The following is a 17,336-nucleotide window of genomic DNA, read 5'->3' as shown; positions in this document are numbered from 1 at the left end:
AGACTTCCTTTGTATGGAGTAGTTTTCCCACCTTCACTCTCCTTGGAAAGACAGGGGCGCCACTGATGAATTCTTAAGCAGATCTCACTGATAATTGTATTTCATAACTGTCAAGCTGAGAAGAACGGTCCACTGAGAAGCTATTTGTGTCACCGCAGCCTCCCTCTCCCTCTCCCTCTCCTCACACAGCCCTCAATAAAACTCAAAATCGCGGCAGAGATTGTTAAGTCTTCCTCAAGGATTATTAAATCCAAAGGAGAAATTTATGGGTGACACTTCATAACAATTAATCAGAGTGCTTGATTAATAAAGTTGGCTGCCCCTCCCCATCCTCCTCCCTTATGCTCGTGAAGCCGTCCTATCGGGGACGACGTGGTGTCATTCTTTTTGATTAATGGAGCAGTCTGACCACGCCCATAACCCCCCCCCCCCCTCCTCCACACACACACATTCATGCACACACACACATAGTATGCCCAGTCTCACCTCTGTGGGGTGACTTTACTAACTTTCAAAAACAGGTAGGGCACAGTCATATGCGTATATATGTAGGATCTTAATTTTACCTCTATTGTTACAGAAAAATAATTTGACCGTTTAGTCCATAATCAGTGGTTAGGCTATTCGCTGGCCAAAAGTAGGCTACATGAGAAGTGCAATACTGTTAACCCCGTAGTCGATTAAGAGCCGACATCTGTAGATATGTTTTCAATGATTTCTGATAAAACTGACCCTTGAGGGACAGAGAGAGAGAGAGACCGTGAGAGACCCTCTCTGTTGAGAGTATTGTAAGTGGTCTAAAGTCCTTATTTACTTCAGATTATACCCAGATATTCACAACACATTATTAGTGTGTGTGTGCGTTGGAAAGGATTTAAGGGGAAAAGGGGGAGATTTTGGAGAATGTCACCCACCTAACCTTGTCACTGTGATTAGACTACTGTGATTAATTAGTTTGGTAAGATTGAGCAATTAGGTCAGGTGTGTGCGTGTGTGTGTGTCTGGCAGGGGCATGTGAGAGCACGGAAAAATTACTTCCTCATTTGACCTGTACCAAAGCAAAAGAGAAAGAGAGAGAGGGAGAGCGAGAGAGACATTTTAGCAATGAGAGACCGATTGATTTTGTAGGTTATAACTCTAGTATGATTCAGAAACTTGAAGATGGTATAATACATAGGCTACCACCAGGGGTACGGCCAATAATAGTTTCAGGATATGTCAGTGCTTTTCAGGTACTGTATTTAGTTACATTCAATGAATCACAAGTCATCAGTGTCCCTTCAAAAATATGACTGTCGCTCTTGAGCAGGCCTACAAGTATTAATGCAGCGCAAAGACTTCACAATAACACCCAAAATACCAACAACAGCTTCAAAGGAAATGTGCGTCGAGCCCATTAGAACAGTAAGGTGCACATTTTAAGACACCCTCAGGCTCAAGCTTCACAGCAGGCTGGTATCCTCCATAAGTCTGTGGTACTGGGGCCTGTTCAGAAGAGAGCAACCCTTCTATGTACAACATTGTGAATGCTCTGCCCTGCCCCATCTTTCCCCCTCTAAAATACTACCTGGGGTAAGAGGTCTTAACCACTACAAACTACATTTTACCCTAAACTGCGACTGTAAAACACAATGACAAAAGATGAAGTAAACGGTTTGAAGTGAAAGAGGATCTCCAACTCCTTGAGAATCGGCCTTGAGGAACCTTTTAAAGGTTTTCCCAATTAACTTGTTAGTGAGGTGGCTGGTATATTTTTGCAATTAAGAACCCCTCTGTGATTTAAGGCTTCTTTTCAAGTGTCAGGTCCTCAGAGACTGGGTTTGTGGCCATGTGATCACTCCTGCTGATTATCATTAATGAACGTTGTGAGGTCCATCCCTCAATATGACTAGGGAGGTACAGAGGACCTAATTAAGAGGTTCCCCTTCATGAAAACGTTCCTCAAACTACATGGGACGACCAATATAGAATACAGACATTTTAGTTACATAAAAGACAATCATCTGTTGAGAGTTGTCAATTTGGAACATCAATAGTAGCGATACATAATTGCTCAACCGAATCCCAAAGAAATTACATTTACATTATCACGATTATCAAATGCAGTCAGATTCAAATGTTTTATCAGGGACGAATCACTCATTCTTATAAGACTGACCATTCAATATTACTGGCATGTTCAATCTCCAAATATAAACCTCGCCATAACTAGCAACAGAGATATGGCATGGCTAGCCCTTTTATTTATTGCATGTGGAGCCATCTGTGCTGTAGTTGGTAGATTACAGCAGTGTTGCGGTTATTATTATGGCATATTGTTTGTTTGTTAGCTGTCAATCAAACTGGGCAAAAGTTAAACTGAAGCTAACCTCGACGGTTAAGTTTAGGAATACATTAGGAGATTTTGGTTAAGTGTAGGCATTAGGGTTAACTTTAGGCATTCATTCTGAGTGGATAAGGTTAGGATTAAGGCTTGAAACAGAAAAAAAAATACAAAACGAGTGCTTAGAACTGGTTTTGAACCCGCAATCCTCAGAAGCATAGCTCACAGTTTAAACCAATCCTCCATCCCATCCCATCCCATCCCAACCCAACCCAACCCAACCCAACACCCTAGCTCGTCGCAAGACTCTCTGGTAATAGGCTCTTGTGCTGTCCCTAGTGGAAGGTAGGGTGTTGGGATCCCTGTGCATTAAAAACCAGGGTTTTCTGTTTGTCTGTTGCCAGTTCGTCTTGTCTCTTCAAGCCTACCAGCGTGTTTTTCTGTACCCCTGTTCTCTTTGGTCCCTGTTTTCTCAGTACTTCTGGTTTAGACCAGTCTGCCTTCCCTGACCCTGAGCCCGCCTGCCGTTCTGCACTTTACGGACTCTGCCCTGGATTACCGACCTGCCCCTTGACCTGCCGTTTGCCTGCCCCCTGTTTTGTAAATAAACTTCTGTGATTCGAACTGCCTGCATCTTATCCTGAGTTCTGATATGTGGTTCACTGGGCATGTTGCATGGTTGTTTTAGTGGAGACGTAAAAGGTTTGGCGAATCATACTGGAAACGACTACGCAAGAAGTTCAAGCTCACTTTTGAATATATTTTTTTTTTCGAGGGATGGGCAGTTCTTATTTCCTCGACACTAGATCTGCAAAATAAATGATATATATGCTTTTAAATTGCAGTAAATGCTGTCATTACAATATAAATGTCCTTTACAAACTAATTAGCAATGAAAAAAAATAATGTTTGCACTATGCCAAGAGACAGTCAATATTATTGATGCAGTGCTGTTTTGTCTGTTTGAGAAAATGTAGTACTGTCTAGCTGAGCTGACAAAGACAAACATTTCACTGCTTGACTTTTCTAATTAAAGGGCAAAAAAATGCTAATTGGCAGTGGAGTGCTTATGTCAAAAACAACAAAAGGATCAGAGGAGGAGAGGAAAGTACACTCTTAGGAAAAAAGGGTTCCAAAAGGGTTATTCGGCTCTCCCCATAAGATAACCCTTTTGGTTAAAGGTAGAACCGTTTTTGGTTCTAGGTACAAACAATGCTTTTGGGTTCCATGTAGAATCTTCTGTGAAAAGAGATTTAGATGGAACCCTAAAGGGTTCTTCAAAGGGTATGCATGTCAATGGCTGGTATTGTGAAAAGTGAAATCTGTCACTTAATACAGCGGTGCTATAAAGGTTTTCTGAAGGTTGTTCCAGAGCCCTGGTCTGTCCTGAGACACAACTGTTTAAGTGAGTGAGTGAGAGTATGTGTTTAGGAAGTGGCCCACATTAGTATAGGTGACTCATGCCCCAGCCATAAAGACTCTGATATTCTTACCTCTGGGTACCCCCTCTGGGTATTTGAGGACCTCTCTGGGTATCGGGGACCTCCTCTGCATAATCAAATCAAATCAAATCACATACACATGGTTAGCAGATGTTAATGTGAGTGTAGCGAAATGCTTGTGCTTCTAGTTCCGACAATGCAGTAATAACCAACAAGTAATCTAGCTAACAATTCCAAAACTACTACCTTATAGACACAAGTGTAAGGGGATAAAGAATATGTACATAAAGATATATGAATGAGTGATGGTACAGAGCGGCATAGGCAAGATACAGTAGATGGTATTGAGTGCAGTATATACATATGAGATGAGTATGTAAACAAAGTGGCATAGTTAAAGTGGCTTGTGATACATGTATTACATAAAGATGCAGTAGATGATATAGATACAGTATATACATACACATATGAGATGAATAATGTAGGGTATGTAAACATTATATTAGGTAGCATTGTTTAAAGTGGCTAGTGATATATTTTACATCATTTCCCATCAATTCCCATTATTAAAGTGGCTGGAGTTGAGTCAGTGTGTTGGCAGCAGCCACTCAATGTTAGTGGTGGCTGTTTAACAGTCTGATGGCCTTGAGATAGAAGCTGTTTTTCAGTCTCTCGGTCCCAGCTTTGATGCACCTGTACTGACCTCACCTTCTGGATGATAGCGGGGTGAACAGGCAGTGGCTCGGGTGGTTGTTGTCCTTGATGATCTTTATGGCCTTCCTGTGACATCGGGTGGTGTAGGTGTCCTGGAGGGCAGGTAGTTTGCCCCCGGTGATGCGTTGTGCAGACCTCACGACCCTCTGGAGAGCCTTACGGTTGTGGGCGGAGCAGTTGCCGTACCAGGCGGTGATACAGCCCGACAGGATGCTCTCGATTGTGCATCTGTAGAAGTTTGTGAGTGCTTTTGGTGACAAGCCGATTTCTTCAGCCTCCTGAGGTTGAAGAGGCGCTGCTGCGCCTTCTTCACGATGCTGTCTGTGTGGGTGGACCAATTCAGTTTGTCTGTGATGTGTACGCCGAGGAACTTAAAACTTACTACCCTCTCCACTACTGTCCCGTCGATGTGGATAGGGGGGTGCTCCCTCTGCTGTTTCCTGAAGTCCATAATCATCTCCTTAGTTTTGTTGACGTTGAGTGTGAGGTTATTTTCTTGACACCACACTCCGAGGGCCCTCACCTCCTCCCTGTAGGCCGTCTCGTCGTTGTTGGTAATCAAGCCTACCACTGTTGTGTCGTCCGCAAACTTGATGATTGAGTTGGAGGCGTGCGTGGCCACGCAGTCGTGGGTGAACAGGGAGTACAGGAGAGGGCTCAGAACGCACCCTTGTGGGCCCCAGTGTTGAGGATCAGCGGGGTGGAAATGTTGTTGCCTACCCTCACCACCTGGGGGCGGCCGTCAGGAAGTCCAGTACCCAGTTGCACAGGGCGGGGTCAAGACCCAGGGTCTCGAGCTTGATGACGAGCTTGGAGGGCACTATGATGTTAAATGCCGAGCTGTAGTCGATGAACAGCATTCTCACATAGGTATTCCTCTTGTCCAGATGGGTTAGGGCAGTGTGCAGTGTGGTTGAGATTGCATCGTCTGTGGACCTATTTAGGCGGTAAGCAAATTGGAGTGGGTCTAGGGTGTCAGGTAGGGTGGAGGTGATATGGTCCTTGACTAGTCTCTCAAAGCACTTCATGATGACGGAAGTGAGTGCTACGGGGCGGTAGTCGTTTAGCTCAGTTACCTTGGGAACCTTGGGAACAGGAACAATGGTGGCCCTCTTGAAGCATGTGGGAACAACAGACTGGGATAGGGATTGATTATAGGCCCCTCCGCGTATTTGGGGCCCTCTCATGGTATCGGGGCCCACTCTGCGTATAGGCCCCCTCTGGGTATTTGGAGCTCTTTCTGGGTATCGGGGCCCCCTCTGCATATAGGCCCCCTCTGCTTATCAGGGGCCCCCTCTGGGTATTTGAGGCCCTCTCTGGGTATCGGGGGTCTCCTCTGCATATAGGCCCCCTCTGCGTATCAGGGGCCCACTCTGCGTATCAGGGGCCCCCTCTGCGTATTGGGGGTCCTCTCTGTGTATTGGGGGCCATCTCTGTGTATCGGGGGCCTCCTCTGCATATAGGCCCCCTCTGACTATTGATGGGCCCCAATACACAGTGACTAAAAGAGGGGCCTCAATACACTATATGCAGAAGGGGCCCCTCTTTTTTTTTGTCCTAATGGAAAATAAACCCCCCACAACAAATCCACATAATAATTCATATTTCCTGTTGCTGCATGATTATTTTACTGTTGTAACAAAATGGCTCAAATTAAGGTCTTACATCTGTATGCACAGCAAGTAGTCTGTGTATAGGTTCTTCAGCGTGATAGTGTATTTTTATCAAAATCCGTTTAATCAGAATAATTGCAAATATGCTAAAGTCAATGTGCTAGCTACTTTCACACCCTCTACAAATCCACAATGAAAAAATACTTTCAGGAAAAATACTGTACGAGTAGTACATTTTTTGAATGGTATGATTCCTCACAAAACTAGAACATAATTTACTCTACGGGCATATCAAAGATCCAGAGTGGGATCTCTGCTAGTTTTAAAGTTATGACTCATTTTATATAGAGACATTTGCATAGTAGACACTGTAACCAGAGAGGAAGAGGCGAAGTGAGGGAAAACTGGGCCCAAAATGGGTGTTCTCCAGCAGGTGGCATTTTTTTCATTTTTTTTCACTCACCATGGAGGTCAATGAGAATTTTGTATTTGGTTATAAAAAATGTTTTGTGGTTTATTTGCTATGTGTAGATATTGTGTAGATTAATTGATCGAATAGAAGTTTCGTAATGATTAGGTTGTTACGAGTGTACCGATATAAGTACAACACGTGACATCCCTGCAACTTTGAGAAAAAACACTTTATTTTGGAGTTGTGCCTGGTCGTCACTAGTTACCCCAGCCACAAAGTCATGCACCCAACCTATTTCCAAAAATGTTCTTCTTAAAATTATATTTTAAACCTCACCCTAACCACTCTGCTAACCTTATACCTAACCTTAACCTAAAATGAAGACAAAAAAGCAATTTCTTGTTTTCATGAATTTGTACTTTGTGGCTGTGGTAACTAGTGGAAACCATTGTGCCTGTCGGTCACACAAGTCTCTGTCCTCTCATTGGCTACAAGGGTCCCACCTGATCTTGCCTCCCTACTGCCTTCCATTTTTTTTAACACATCTATTCATTGTTAGAGTGGCCACTAGAGTATCTGGTCAATATAATGGATGATCAGTGATTTAATGAGTCACAGCCCTCCTTTTACTTGTATCATTACACACCCTGCAAATCAACAGCCAGAGTGGAACCATTTTGAATCTATTTTCACATTCACTCTGTTGGTAATGCAAACCAATTGGATTATAAGTTGCAGACATACCACTGTGATATGGTTGTAGAGTGTATTATGTTCAACAAGATACTGTATATAAAACATAGCTAAATCAAAAATATTATATTAGCAATATACATAAATTAATGTCAGATTATTTTAACTTAAATCAAAATACTACTCATATTACAGGGCAATCGTTAAGGCTTTGTATAACACCAATGTTTGCTTTATAGCACCTACAGATTAAACATTATAGTCTTAAATGAAGACTGGTTAAGGCCGAGATGTCACAAATATTCCAACTTCAAATAATTATTTCTCAATTATGCTTTAAGACATACTACATGGTCAAAAGTATGTGAACACCTGCTCGTCAAACATCTCATTCCAAAATCATGGGCATTAATATGGAATTGGTCCCCTCTTTGCTGCTGTAACAGCCTCCACTCTTCTGGGAAGGATTTCCACTAGATTTCAGAACATTTCTGCGGGGACTCAAGAGTATTAGTGAGGTTGGACACTGATGTTGGGCGATTAGATCTGGCTCGTAGTCTACGTTCCAATTTATCCCAAAGCTGTTCGATAGGGTTTAGGTCAGGCCTCTGTGCAGGCCTGTCAAGTTCTTCCACACCGATCTCGACAAAACATTTCTGCATGGACCTCGCTTTGTGCATTGTCATGCTGAAACAGGAAAGGGCCTTCCTCAAACTGTTGCCACAAAGTTGGAGGCACAGAATCGTCTGTACCCACTGTATTTTTGGTTAGTTAGCTGTATAGTAGTAGGCTAGTCTAGCTTAGTGTCATGCTCTGACCTTAGTTCCTTTGTTATGTCTTTGTTTTAGTATGGTCAGGGCGTGAGTTGGGTGGGTTGTCTATGTTCTTTTTTTCTATGTTGTGTTTTGCGTTTGACCTGGTATGGTTCTCAATCAGAGGCAGGTGTCGTTAGTTGTCTCTGATTGAGAATCATACTTAGGTAGCCTTTTCCCACTTGTGTCTCGTGGGTGATTATTCTCTGTTCAGTGTTTTTTGTATTCACCGTTCAGGACTGTTTCGTTTCGTTTCATTCTCTCGTTATTTTGTTTTCTGGTGTTCATGTAAATAAAGCATCATTATGGACACTTACCACACTGTGCATTGGTCCGATCTCCTACTCCTCCTCAGAGGAAGAAGACGAGCATTACACTTAGGGGTATTTTGGGATATTTGTTTCTTTCCTTGGGTCCAGCTCAGCCCCTTTTCCTGCCCCCTTGTTGCCGTGTGTTTTCAAATAAACCCTGAGTGTTTGACGGTAATATTAGTTGTCTGTGGTTATTTTCATTCTCACCGTTACTTTGTCACTATTGCACTTTGCATGAGTTATGTTACGGGTCTCGATACCATCCCCCCTAGACTGCCGGGCCAAAGGGAGTCGTAACACCTTCACTGGAACTAAGGGGCCTGAACCATGAAAAAGAGCCCCAGACCCTTATTCCTCCACCAAACTTTACAGTTGGCACTATGCATTGGGCAGGTAGCATTCTCCTGGCATCTGCCAAACCCAGCAGATCAAGATCCATCTGAACATTCCCTTCATCGATGATGTATCCCAGAAACGGGATAGTGGAGAGGTGGAACTTGCACTTCTCAGCACTTCTCAGCTCAGGGAATATATCCGGCCTCGAGGCGGTGTGGTGCCTGGGAGTTGGTCAATAGCACATAAGGACGATGTGGAGTAAGGGAGGTACAGTGCCTTGCGAAAGTATTCGGCCCCCTTGAACTTTGCAAACTTTTGCCACATTTCAGGCTTCAAACATAAAGATATAAAACTGTATTTTTTTGTGAAGAATCAACAACAAGTGGGACACAATCATGAAGTGGAACGACATTTATTGGATATTTCAAACTTTTTTAACAAATCAAAAACTGAAACATTGGGCGTGCAAAATTATTCAGACCCTTTACTTTCAGTGCAGCAAACTCTCTCCAGAAGTTCAGTGAGGATCTCTGAATGATCCAGTGTTGACCTAAATGACTAATGATGATAAATACAATCCACCTGTGTGTAATCAAGTCTCCGTATAAATGCACCTGCACTGTGATAGTCTCAGAGGTCCGTCAAAAGCGCAGAGAGCATCATGAAGAACAAGGAACACACCAGGCAGGTCCGAGATACTGTTGTGAAGAAGTTTAAAGCCGGATTTGGATACAAAAAGATTTCCCAAGCTTTAAACATCCCAAGGAGCACTGTGCAAGCGATAATATTGAAATGGAAGGAGTATCAGACCACTGCAAATCTACCAAGACCTGGCCGTCCCTCTAAACTTTCAGCTCATACAAGGAGAAGACTGATCAGAGATGCAGCCAAGAGGTCCATGATCACTCTGGATGAACTGCAGAGATCTACAGCTGAGGTGGGAGACTCTGTCCATAGGACAACAATCAGTCGTATATTGCACAAATCTGGCCTTTATGGAAGAGTGGCAAGAAGAAAGCCATTTCTTAAAGATATCCATAAAAAGTGTTGTTTAAAGTTTGCCACAAGCCACCTGGGAGACACACCAAACATGTGGAAGAAGGTGCTCTGGTCAGATTAAACCAAAATTGAATTTTTTGGCAACAATGCAAGACGTTATGTTTGGCGTAAAATCAACAAAGCTCATCACCCTGAACACACCATCCCCACTGTCAAACATGGTGGTTAGCATCATGGTTTGGGCCTGCTTTTCTTCAGCAGGGACAGGGAAGATGGTTCAAATTGATGGGAAGATGGATGGAGCCAAATACAGGACCATTCTGGAAGAAAACCTGATGGAGTCTGCAAAAGACCTGAGACTGGGACGGAGATTTGTCTTCCAACAAGACAATGATCCAAAACATAAAGCAAAATCTACAATGGAATGGTTCAAAAATAAACATATCCAGGTGTTAGAATGGCCAAGTCAAAGTCCAGACCTGAATCCAATCGAGAATCTGTGGAAAGAACTGAAAACTGCTGTTCACAAATGCTCTCCATCCAACCTCACTGAGCTCGAGCTGTTTTGCAAGGAGGAATGGGGAAAAATGTCAGTCTCTCGATGTGCAAAACTGATAGAGACATACCCCAAGCGACTTACAGCTGTAATCGCAGCAAAAGGTGGCGCTACAAAGTATTAACTTAAGGGGGCTGAATAATTTTGCACGCCCAATTTTTCAGTTTTTGATTTGTTAAAAAAGTTTGAAATATCCAATAAATGTCGTTCCACTTCATGATTGTGTCCCACTTGTTGTTGATTCTTCACAAAAAATACAGTTTTATATCTTTATGTTTGGAGCCTGAAATGTGGCAAAAAGTCGCAAAGTTCAAGGGGGCCGAATACTTTCGCAAGGCACTGTAGCATTGAGCCTTGCTGAAAACCTCCAGGCGGTCATGGTACTCTGCGGGAACGGCAGAGAGATTCGAGGTTGTACGCAACCCTGGAGGCAGACGTTCCGGGGAAGGCTGCGCCGCCTTCAGGTAATGTGAATGGCAGAACGGGATTCAACCCAGGATTGAACCCATGGTCCAGTCAATATCGGGGTTGTGCTTCTGGAGCTAAGGAAATCCCAAAACAATAAAGATGTGGGGTGACTCAATGAGGAGAAGCTGTATTGACTCACTGTGGTTTCCAGATACCCGCATATTACTGGGAACTGTGTTGTGCGTGACTCTTCCAATGGAGCGGCCGTCCAGTGCCCTGGCATCCATGGGAACGCAGAGGAGTTGAGTAGGGATACTTAGTTCTGATACCAGGGTAGTGTCCATGAAACGTTCATCTGCCCCAGGGTCAATGTGCACCTGGAGAGACTTAGACTGGTCTCCCCACATCAAGATCACATAAAAAGGAGTTTGGGTAATGGAAATTAGAGGGTTCCCAGTCAGGCTCACGAGTGTACTTGTACCTACTAAGGATTCAGGTCTCTTCACTGGGCAGGTGGCTATGTAATGCCCTAGAGCACTACAATACAGACAACTATTGGAGCTTAGCCTGTATGAACGTGCCCTAGGCGATAATCTAGCTCTTCCCAGTTGCATAGGTTCTGGTGAATCCGACTCACCCGTCGTCGATGATACTCGAGGGAGCTTGGGTGGCCTCCGATCCTCTCGGAAAAACAGCCTTCGGGGACATCCGGATTCCTTCAGAGATGAGCGAACCGCAGCGGAAAGACGAGTGTGACCTAGGCCAGACCTCCTCTCACTCCTGCGTTCCCCTAGATGTCCATCAATCCTAATGGTGAGGGCGATGAGGGAATCGATGTCCACCAGTAACTCCCGAGCAGCTAGCTAGCTTTTATCACCTCTGATAATCTGTGAAAGAAGGTATCAAATAGGGACTCTGGATTCCAGGCACTCTCGGCGGCTAACGTGCAAAGGTCTACATCGTAGACTGCCACACTACTGGAGTCTTGACGTAATACAAGTAGTTTTCGGGCCGCCTCTCCCCCGGATCCCGGAGAATCGTAAACCTTCCTCAACTCTGCCATGAAGTCATGCAAATCACGACAAATAGCTAATTCCCTGCATTAGCCTAATAATATACGCTATCTTCGACCGATCCGAAGGGAACGAAGATGGCTGCAGCTCAAAAATGAGGGGGAACTGAGAAAGCAAACCCTGGCAGGTTCCAGGATCCCCAGAATATCACTCCGGAGGAGGTAAGCGGGGTTCTCGGGGAGCCGGGTTAGGCTGTCCAAACCCACCACTAATAGTAAAAAGGATACTGGGTGGTTGGGAGGTCTAAGAGGTGGTGGGCTCCCTATGAACTAACACCCTGATTTGCTCGATAATAGCCTTGAACCCTTGGTTGTGGCATTCCGTCAGGGAGCAAAGCCCTTCCAAAAGGTTCAGTAGTAGCTCCTCATGCCTCCCAATGGTGGCTCCCTGCAGGGAGACAGCGTGGCGGAGCTGGTCCAAGTTTGCTGGGTCTGTTATGGTCAGTTCGTACTTTAAGGGCACAGGGCGAGACCCAGATGCAGACACTGGAGGCAGATGTTTCGGGTCTCTGATATTTATTATAATCCAAGGCAAGAGAATGGTCGTGGACAGGCAAATAAAATCATAAACAAGGTCAGAGTCCAGGAGGTACAGAGTGGCAGGCAGGCTCGGGGTCAGGGCAGGCAGTATGGTCAGGAAGGCGGCTTCAGAGTCAAGGCAGGCAAGGCTAAAAACCGTGAGGACTAGCAAAAGAGAGATAGGAAAAAGCAGGAGCATGGAAAAAAACCCTGGTTGGGTTGACTTGACAAGACAAGATGAACTGGCAACAGACAAACAGGAAACACTGGAATAAATACACAGGGACTAATGGGGAAAACGGATGACACCTGGAGGTGGGTGGAGATAATCACAAAGACAGGTGAAACAGATCAGGGCGTGACAATAAGCAATCGCTTAAGGCTACTAGCTGCTGAGGGCCCCCGGACAAAAAAACAAATAAAAAACAGTTGGGGTCTCAACTTACTGTTGAGCGTTAGATTAGTAGAATACACAAGGTGCAATTTCAAAATTAGCTTGTGCAACAGCAGTTTTCCACTTGTTATGTCAGTCACTGACAATCACTCAATTAGCCCATGTCAGCAAAAAAATCTAAAAATAGAATGGTAAGTTAGTCTACCCAGCTATCTAAACTTGTAGTAATCATGGCCAAATTACCGACTGGACACGAAGAGCACATGCCCAGGAGCCCTGACCTCCAGGTGGCCCCCAATGATTTAGTTAGTAACTCACTCAGATATCAAATTAACATGGCATAAGTAACGGCATAAAATAGCGAATTTCACAAAATTTGCTTTAAAACTGCAAAAATAGATGTCCACCCCATGGCAAAATGTGTAGAATTGCAGTAAATGTGCTTTTAAACTGCAACTCTTTCTCTCCGCCCCATGGCAAAACGAGTAGAATTGCATGAAATTAGTTATAAAATTGCAACATTTCCTTTCCGCACCATGGCAAAATGTGTAGAATTGTAGAGAATTTGCTTTCAAGCAATGATTAAGTTAAACAAAGTAGAAAAATTGTAGGGAATTAGGGAAAAAAATTAGGGGAAAAAAGGACAACAACAATGAAAACAAAGTAGGCCTACAACAAAGCTAAATGCAAACTGTAAATAGGACTATAGCATAAAACATGGCAAACATTAAAATGCTTGAAGTTGACATGGAATAATGACACAGTAAGTGTTTTTATATTGTGGTGTAATTATTACTAACCAACACATCAATTTAATCAGCCCAACGATTTGAAGACGCACCAGCAATCACCAGAGACTTGATTTTGTTTGTGTTCTCTCTGTGTGAATGTTTACCTTCAAACAATTAGGCTTCACAGTCTAACCTCTACATCTTAACAGCGAGCGATATTGTTTTTAATGATCTTAGTCAATCATCTAAAGTTCTTCAATAAAAGTCATTATTTTTTGGGATCAATTCAATTGTAATAGCATAGCTATAGCCAGGGCCGGCCCTGGGTATAAGTGACATAGGCAATCACCTTGGGCCCCCGGCCATAAAAATAAATAAAACTCAGTCGGGGTCTCATTGTACTGTTGAGCATTAGAATAGTAGAATAAACAAGGTGCAATATCCTGAAATTTGCTTGTCCACCAGCAGTTTTCCTCTTGCTATTTCAGTCACTGACAGTCATTCAATTAGCCCATGTCAGCTAACATTTTTACATTTTTTAGAATGGTTAGTCTACCCAGCTATTTAAACTTGTAGTAATCATGGCTGAATTACCGACCTGGGCACTAAGGGCAGGTGGCCAGGGGCTGTGACCTCCAGGTGGCCACCATTGATTTTGTTACTGCAAGTCTTTCTCTCCACCCCATAGCAAAATGAGTAGAATGAAATTAGTTATAATATTGCAACAACAATAAAATATGCACCATGGGAATATGTGACTCACCACCTGGATTCGGACTTATGTAGCAAAATTTGAAATTGTGTTTTTTTTTTATACATTAGATAAAAGTAGAGACTCAGAGCTACACAATGGTATATTATACACTGCATTTGAGGGACAATGGGAAATTAATTCTGCTTTGAAAGTTGATTAGCTTGTAAACTTTTGAGAAAATTGCCTTTGAATGTTTTGGTATCTAGTGAAGAGCTCTTCTTTGTCTACACCCATTCAGCCTCGCTTTAGCCCCACCCATCTCGTTTCCCTCTCGAAGCACACACTTGATGATCTGGCCGATTATTTGTTTACCTCAGAATAGCATGAAAACAGCCTAACCAGCTCCGCTGGCAACAATTTCAATACGCTTTTTTGCAGACGTTTACTGACACTGGCATATTCATTGGGTGTTGTACACACGTCAAGTAACATTAGCTAACGAGCCAGCCAGCCAACATTAGTTAGTTAAACCATGTTAATCAACCATGTTCAATGTTAGCTAGCTAACACTAGGGTCTAACTAGAACAACACACGCCTCTGGGAAATGAATAATAACATCAGCTAGGGAGCCAGTCAGCTAACGTTATCTAGGTAGCTAACAATACACTTTAGCTTAAGAAATATAGCTAGCTAGTGTAAATTCACACGTCATATAACGTTTGCTAACGAGCCAGCCAGCTAATGTTATGTTAGCTAGTTAACAATGAACAGTGCCAACAATGCCACAGTGCTGTGAGCTAACCAACCATGTCAATGTTACCTAACTAGAACAGCAAACGGCTCTGGGAAACGAATGATAACATCAGCTAGGGAGCCAGCCAGTTAATATTAGCTTGCTAGCTACCAGTACACTTTAGTTTGAAATTACACCACTTTCTGTCAAAATTAGAAAACGTGTAATATCTGAAAATGTAACTAGCTAACACTAGACTATCTTACCTGTATACATCATTGTGCATGGATGCGTCTCCGTGTCAGGAATGCCATGCCCCCGTTGCCCTTAGTTTGAAGATGTAATCCAAAGACTTTAGCTATCATACTCTTAATTTCACTGATTTCAAAACTTGATCCTCCAGACAGTGGTGAGACACACTTATGCAGCTCCACTACACAATACATTTTTTTAAAGCCACGTTCGACAGGATTACCAACACAGACTGATGAGCTTCTATGGCAGACCAAGCTGAACTCCTCCCTCGGCATCTACAGCCCACTCATTATCTCAGCCAATCATGGCTAGTCCGAAGGTTGCTAACTTTTTCTGTGGCTCAACCAACAAGGCTCGTAATTTAACAATTTTATTTGTATGTACAGATGACATACACGTTTGTTATTAAGGCACATGAAAGTTCACATGTTCAAGAAGGCATTTCTGCCAAAAAACGCATTTTGATAAAAACAAATATTTTTTACGTTCAAACGGCTTTCCTGTGAAGTCGTGAATTGCGGCATACATCTAGATTCCTGAATCGGGTAGCATATGTGTAGAATTGCAGAACACTTGCTGTTGAACTGCAATACTTTCTCTACATCCAATGGCAAACTTTGTAGAATTGCAGGAAATGTACTTTAAAATGTAGATTTTTCTCTCCGCCATCAAGAGGGGTGTCACCTAAATGTTTTATCTGCGAGGTTGGGGTCCCCCCAATCAAATCTCACCTAGGGCCCCAAAAAGACTAGGCCTTGGCTATAGCAGAGCAATTTAAACATGAGTGAATCGATATCTGTAGATCTTATACTGTACATGTCCACATATCCATAGCATGCTCAACACCATTTTAATTTAGCTACGTACTAGTATGGCTCATAATGAACTTGCTGTGCATCTGTCATCCTCAAATAACGTCCATGGGACGTTTCATCATCTTGGGGCGTCCAAATTGGGGTAATCAAAAGACCCCGGCAGAGATTATGAACCTTTAATTGCGTTGTCAAAATTACGGCATAGTGTGTCATCTCTCGCGTCTCTACTTCAGATACGTTTCTTCATCAACATTTGGTGAAAAACTACAGAAGTAATTGAGTTGTGGGTATAAAGCTCTATCAAAGCTCTTGTTCTTCTAGGCTAGGTGACATTTTAATTATACGTCCTTATCTGATAGATGGGGAGATATACCTTGTGTCAAAGTAAACCCCACTTCTTTATTGTTTTTTAATCATATATGCCTATATTCATGCTGTCAATGGATGCATGGGATTTCATTTGACCCATCATTGATTGAAGATTATGTACCATATAGAGGAGGTTTATCGTAAGTCACAAATCTCTCCGATTAGAAGTGTCTTGTTACTTGAATGACAATGAGCGCAAAAAGAAACTTAATAAGTGAAGGGCTATATTTTATTCAAAGTTTAGTAGAAGTATGTTACGGTGAAAAGACTTTGTGTCTGTGGAAGAACTGCAATCTTGAGCTGACAAGCTTAGAGTTCTTCCTCAGGCACAAAGTCATTTCACCATAACATTATACGTAGTTAATAGTGCTTCAATTGTAAATAGTACTTATACCATTTGATTACTGATTGAGTCAGTAAGTAATCAATGTAACAGTGGGCTCAATGGTGAATCAAGAGGCATAGCTATGGACCAATAGTACCAATGAGTCAGGCTGTAATTAGGACAAGTTACAGTACATTGCAACGTTATGAGCATCATAACATTCGAATGGCATGTCCAATTATATTATGGAGTTGAAGCGACATGGAATTCATCCCCCACACTAAAAAAATCTTGATTCTATCATTCCATCAGTTGCCCTTGCATTGGTGTGTTACGGCTGGAGGGTCTCTGGTTGTTTGAGGTGATGCCTCAAACAATGATAATGGTGATAGTAATAGTGATAATGCTACACATATAACCAGGCAGTTAAAGGTCTTTCTCTTTATTGTGCCAACAGCATGTTTGCATTCAACTGTATTTGTCTGATTGATTGATTTCTTCGTGTGACTGATGAGGTTGTGTGATAGCAGGTCAAAAGAGGCATCAAACATTTTATCTGAAGCTTTGTTTTTTTTTTTTGTACTTAATAAAAAATGCATGTAGGCATAGCACTTTGTATCCAAACTTTACATTTAATAATTATTATATTGGAAGATAAAATGGAAAAACGAAATGCGTTAATCAAGTGTCATCAGCTAATGTATGTAACATATTTTCTCCAATTGTTGGCCTATAAAAGTAATTTCTAACTTTCATTACTTTTAGTTTTTGGATATTCCATTGTTGCCACCCATTTCAGGCTTACATTA

Source organism: Oncorhynchus clarkii, chromosome 18, assembly GCF_045791955.1.
Source record: "Oncorhynchus clarkii lewisi isolate Uvic-CL-2024 chromosome 18, UVic_Ocla_1.0, whole genome shotgun sequence".
NCBI classification, from domain to species: Eukaryota; Metazoa; Chordata; class Actinopteri; order Salmoniformes; family Salmonidae; genus Oncorhynchus; species Oncorhynchus clarkii.
This window is presented reverse-complemented; position numbering follows the sequence as displayed.